The sequence below is a fragment of the Kogia breviceps genome, chromosome 15, assembly GCF_026419965.1.
Source record: "Kogia breviceps isolate mKogBre1 chromosome 15, mKogBre1 haplotype 1, whole genome shotgun sequence".
In the NCBI taxonomy this organism is placed as follows: domain Eukaryota; kingdom Metazoa; phylum Chordata; class Mammalia; order Artiodactyla; family Physeteridae; genus Kogia; species Kogia breviceps.
Genome location: NC_081324.1, coordinates 73,235,594 through 73,241,685, shown reverse-complemented (window position 1 = coordinate 73,241,685; position 6,092 = coordinate 73,235,594). Strand labels below are relative to the sequence as shown.

The following is a 6,092-nucleotide window of genomic DNA, read 5'->3' as shown; positions in this document are numbered from 1 at the left end:
CAGTGATCTAGAGGATGGAAATGTATGCCTCCTTCGACTCCTTAAACTTAACCCCACTCTGGGGCAATGTCCCAGCCAGGCAGAAACTGCAGGTGGAGCTGGAGACCTTGAAAAGTTTGGCTATACTTCCAGCTCAGCCCAAAGCCCAAGGATGATTCTAGACTTTCATTCTGACTCGTGCATTTCAGATCTTTCTCGGTTTGGACCTGGTATATATGTCCCTCCCAGCCCGTCCTGGCTGCCCCTTCAGTTGTCACCCCAGCAGGATGTGGGTGGCTTGGGCACTTCTGGGTTTTTTGTTTTTTGTTTTTTTTGCACTTCTGTTCTTAGCGGCTCTCCCCTCCAATGTTACCAGGCGGGAGGGCAGGCGGACGCACAGGCGCTGATGCCAAAGCGGCCATCTCGGGCGGGCGGCGGCTGCTGAGCCAGGTACCCTGCTCTCCAGCTTTCCCGCTCTGGGGGCCGGGGACCCATCCTGTACAGTTAGAGCCGCCCGGGGGAGAAGGGGCAGCTGCCCTGCCAAGAAGCTCATCACCCTCGAGGCAAACACCTCCAACCCGCAGACCCCGGGCGATCTGGAAGTACCTATGCAGCCCCAGGTCCGCACGCGCCGTCCCTCTGCAACCTTTGCGCGCGCCTGTCCCTCGAGGGCCCCGGGCACGCGCGCCCATTGTTCGCTCACAGGCTCCAGAGCTGCGTTCGAGCCACAGGCCAAACAGTGCTCACTTCGCCTTTGGCCGAGTTGGCAGCTGAAGGAGAGAGCTCGCAACCCAGCGCTATATCCAAGGACCGACCTCACCCAAATTCTCTAGAGGCAGTTACCTAGGTAGGCCCTGCCCCGCCCCGGGCACTGGGGGACCAGCACCTGCCAGGAGGGCTCGGCGCTCCCCAGCCCGCTCCCCGCGCGCGCCCCCTGACTTCCCGTGGCCGGCCCGGGTCACCCAGCTGTCTGTGGCCGGCTAGCCACTCGCAGGCCGGCCCACAAGCGTCCAGTGACTCTGCATCTGCGCTTTGCCACAGAGTCTCTGAGACCCCATTCTACCATCCCGCAGAGCCTGCGCTCCTTTCTGGGGGTCCTTATCTCCATCTGCAGGAGGTGGTGATGGGTGCTTACACCTCCACGATGTCCCGCAGCTCAGTGTCTGCAGTGGACCCAGTCACTGTCAGTGTGGCGCGGGGGCAGCCAGTGCCGCTCACGACAGCCGGGTGTGTCCCGAACTGCTGCCCAGAGGAGACGGTGTCGAGGGCCCTGGGAGAGAGCCGGAGAGGGATGGCCGAGCAGGAGGAGGTCCCCACAGTCCTAGAGAGGAGCGACGAGCAGAGAAGGGGCCCCGATGGCCCCGGGGGCGCACGATCTGCATTTAGGCCCCTGGGGGTGTCGTTCTTGGTGCCCAGGCCTGGACCTCTGCAGAGAAACATCCACGCCAAGAGGGCAGAAGACAGGTGCAAGAAGCAGCTCCAGACCTCTTGTTTGAGTTCCTGCCCCCAAAGAAACGCCATCACGAGCTCATATAGCTCCACCCGAGGTTTCCTGCCAGTGCAGAGGAGGAGGCGTCCCGCCATACCGCAAGGGCTGCCCCATCAGTCCTCAAAGAAAGGGAGCCAGGAGGGCCCTCCGTCACCCTCTGCAGCTCCGGTGGTTTCCCAGAGGAAGAGGCAGGCTGACAAGGATGCAGAGGCAACAAGAGGGCAGAAACGGCCCGGGAGGAACTGCTCCCCGACATCTGACAGTCCTAGGCCCCGAAAACGCAGGATTCCTCTGCTGCCGCACAGGCGAGGGGAGCCTCTGAGGCTGCCCCCACCCCCTGAGCTGGGTTTCCGGGTCACCGCTGAAGACCTAGACGCGGAGAAGGAAGCAGCGTTCCGCGCCATCAACAGTGCGCTGCGGTGTGAGACCTAGGCCATCGGGGGCCTCGGCGCCAGGCAGCCTTCCTGTCCCTTCCCGCTGCCTGCCGCAGGCGCTGCTTCTCTGCAGAAAATGTTTCATAGTTACTTCTATTTTAATATGGTCATGGTACATTAAAATATATTAGTGCCTGCCTGTGAACACTAAGTTCACTTGATTTGTAGTTTTCCATATTGTTCTATTTTTTTGTGACTAAAGGCATTACTTGGGGAAATTAAAAGAATATCTTGGGGGGCTTCCCTGGTGGCGCAGTGGTTGAGAGTCCGCCTGCCGATGCAGGGGACACGGGTTCGTGCCCCGGTCCGGGAAGATCCCACATGCCGCGGAGCAGCAAGGCCCGTGAGCCATGGCCGCTGTGCCTGCGCGTCCGGAGCCTGTGCTCCGCAGCGGGAGAGGCCACAACAGTGAGAGGCCCGCGTACCACAAAAAAAAAAAAAAAAAAAAAAAAAAAAAAGAATATCTTGGGGCTTCCCTGGTGGCGCAGTGGTTGAGAGTCCGCCTGCCGATGCAGGGGACGCGGGTTCGTGCCCGCGATTTCAGCTTTTGATCTGCTACTAATTCCTATTTAACCTTAATTCAGGGGTCGGATTCTTTGGCCCAAGGAAACAGAATAGTATAAAAAGAAAGAATGTGAGTGTCAGACGGTGGCAGTGGTTAAGTATAGCAAGAGATGCCTTTGCAAAGTTACTGTTGGTCCCAGAAGACTCTCACTTAGCTGTGTGACCCTGGGCAAGTCACTTCACCTAAAAAAATCTCTGAATTATAGGGCTGTGGTGAGGATTTAAATGTGACTGGGCACGGTGGACACTGGGAAATCCTGGGTTCTCAATAAAGCCACTGCCCTGCTCCTTGGTCCTTTGGAATTATTATATTAGTAAAATTTATACTTGACAGTAGTTTTAGCTTAAAGTTTATTTTGTCTATTTCATCTCAGCCTTTTGGCTAAGATCAAGTGTAGTATCTGTTCTTGTCAATTTAAAGTTTATTTTCTCTGATATCATTGCAGCTGTTCCCACTTTTGCTTTCCACTTGCATCGACTATCTTTTTCCGTCCCTTCACTTTGTGCCTATATGTCCCCTTAAAGCTGAAGCGATTCTACTGTAGGCAGCATACAGTTGCATCTTTTTAAAAATCTATCCATATGCCTTTGGATTGGTGAATTCAATCCATTGAATTTAGAATTATTGAGAACTTTCTAATGCCATCTTACTGTTTTCTGGTTGTTCTGTATTCCCATTGTTCCTTTTCCCCTCTGTTTCTGCCTACCTTTGTAAATTGGTTATTTTCTGTGGTGGTGTGCTGTTTCCCCTTTCTTTATCTTTGGTGCATCTGCTCTAGGTTTTGCTTTGTGGTTATCATGAAGCTTACGTAAGACATCTCATAGATAAAAATCATCCATTTTAAGCTGACAGCGTCTTAACTTCAATTGCCTGCAAAAACTTTACCTTTTTACTCCCCACTCTTCATGTTTTTGATGTCATTATTTGCATCTTTTTATATTCTGTGTTTGTTAATACGTTACAGTAGCTATAATTCTTTTCAATACTCTTTTCCTTTGACCTTTATAATTAGGTGGCTAACACACCTTCCTGTTACAGATTTAGAGTTTTCTGATTGTATATTTACCTTTACCAATGTGTTGTACACTTTTATACGTTTTTATGTTGCTGATTACTGTCTTTTCATTTCAGCTTGAAGAATTCTTTTCAGCATTTCTTTCAAGGCAGGTCTAATGGTGATGAACTCCCTCAGCTTTTGTCTGTCTAGAAAAATCTTTATTTCTCCTTCATATCTGAAGGATAACTTTGATGGATAGAGTATTTTTGGTTGGCATTTTTTTTTTTCTTTCAACATGTTGAATATGTCATTCCACTCTCTCCGGGCCTGTCGGGTTTCTGCTGAGAAATCTGCTGATAGTGTAATGGTGGTTCCTTTGTAACTTAAAGTCTTTTTTCCCCTGACTCTGCTTTTAGAATTCTTTATCCTTTGATTTTTTTTTTTTTTTTTTTTTTTGGTGGTACGCGGGCCTCTCACTGCTGTGGCCTCTCCCATTGAGGAGCATAGGCTCCAGACGCGCAGGCTCAGCGGCCATGGCTCACAGGCCCAGCCGCTCCGCAGCATGTGGGATCCTCCCGGACCGGGGCACGAACCCGTGTCCCCTGCATCCGCAGGCGGACTCTCAACCACTGCGCCACCAGGGAAGCCCCTATCCTTTGATTTTTGATAATTTCATTATAATGTGTCTTGGAGGAGGTCTTTTGCATTGAGATAGTAGGATGCTCTTTTAGCTTCAAGAACTTCGATGTTGTTGAGATTAACCTGGTATAAATTCAAGTTAGAGTGTTTTAATTTTAGGATGTTAAAGGTAATCCCCATGGTAAACACAAAGAAAATAGCTATAGAATATACCCAAAAGGAAGTGAGAAAGTAGTTTAAATATTTTACTGTAAGAAATCAGCTAAACGCACACAACGAAAGATAGGAATGCAGGAAATGAGGGGCAAAAAAGCTTTGGGCATTTGGAAAACAAATAGCACAATAGCAGAAATAAGTCTTTTTAAAAAAAAATCAGTAATTACTTTAAATGTAAATGAATTAAACTCTCCAATCAAAATACAGAGATTGGCGGAATAGGTAAAAACATATGATCCAACTATATGCTGTCTACAAGAGACTCACTTGAGATCAAAAGACTCAAACAGGGGACTTCCCTGGTGGCGCAGTTGTTGCGAGTCCGCCTGCCGATGCAGGGGACACGGGTTCGTGTCCCGGTCTGGGAGGATCCCGCATGCCGCGGAGCGGCTGGGCCCGTGGGCCATGGCCACTGGGCCTGCGCGTCTGGAGCCTGTGCTCCGCGGCGGGAGAGGCCACAACAGTGAGAGGCCCGCGTACCGCAAAAAAAAAAAAAAAAAAAAAAAGAAAAAGACTCAAACAGGTTGAAAGTTAAAGGATAGAAAAAGGAATTCCAAACTCAGTGAGAAAACTCAAATAGTAACCAAAAGAGAGCAGGAGTGTCTATACCAATATCAGACAAAATAGACTTTGAACTTAAAATGGATCAAAGACTTAAATATAAGAGCTAAACCATACAAATTTCTGAAGAAAAAAGGGATAAATCTTCATAGTCTTGAATTTGGCAACGAACTCTTAAATATGATAGCAAAAGCACAAACAACAAAGGGAAAAAGAAATAGGACTTTATCAAAATTAAAATCCTTTGTGTTTCAAAGAACACCATCAAGAAAGACATAATACAACCTTCAGAATGAAGGAAAATGTTTGCAAATCATATATCTGATAAAGCCTAGCATTCAGAATATGTAAAGAACACTGGCAACTCAACAATAAAATGTCAAATAACCAAATTTTAAAAATGAGAAAAAGAATTTACATAGATACTGCTCCAAAGAAGAGACACAAATTGCCAATGAGCACATGAAAACATGTCCAAAATGATTAGTCAAAATTATGCAAACTGACACCACAGTGAGATACCACTTCACACCCACTAGCATGCATATAATTTTTTAAAAAAATAAGGGTTGGCAATGATGTGGGGAAATTGGCACTTTCAAGCATTGCTGGTGCAAATATGAAAAAGAAAGTAGTTTGACAGTTCCTCAGAAAGTTAAACACAGAGATACAATATGGCCCAGGAAGTCCACTCCCAGGTATATGTCCAGGAAAAATAAAAAACATATGTTCACACAAAAACTTGTACATGAGTGTTATATTGTCATATCATTATTCATAATAGCCAAAAAGAAACAACCCAACTATTCGCCAATTGATGAATGGAAAAATAAAATGTGTTATATCCATACGATGAATATTATTCAGCCATAAAAAGGGTGAAGGACAGACACATGCTACAACCTGGGTGCACCTTGAATACATTTAGCTTACTGCAAAAGTCAGACACAGAAGTCCGCACATTGTGTGGTTCTATTCATATGAAATGTCCAGCATAGGAAAATCAATAGAGACAGAAAGACCCAGGGCTGGGGTGAAACGGGAGGAGAGAATGAGAATGACTGATACTAGGTATGAGGTTTCTCTTGGGGATGATGAAAATGTACTGGAATTAGAGGTGTTAATTGCAAAACCTGAGTATACTAAAAGCTGCCGAATCACACAGCTCAAAATTGTGAATTGATGGAATGTGAGTTATATCTCAATAAAAAG

At 47.3% G+C, this 6,092-nt stretch overlaps 1 pseudogene; it reads left to right on the top strand.

Annotated features, from left to right (window-relative positions):
- Positions 1 to 2,828: 2,828 nt before the first annotated feature.
- On the top strand, positions 2,829 to 2,950 carry LOC131742988 (U2 spliceosomal RNA; annotated as a pseudogene).
- Positions 2,951 to 6,092: the final 3,142 nt, after the last annotated feature.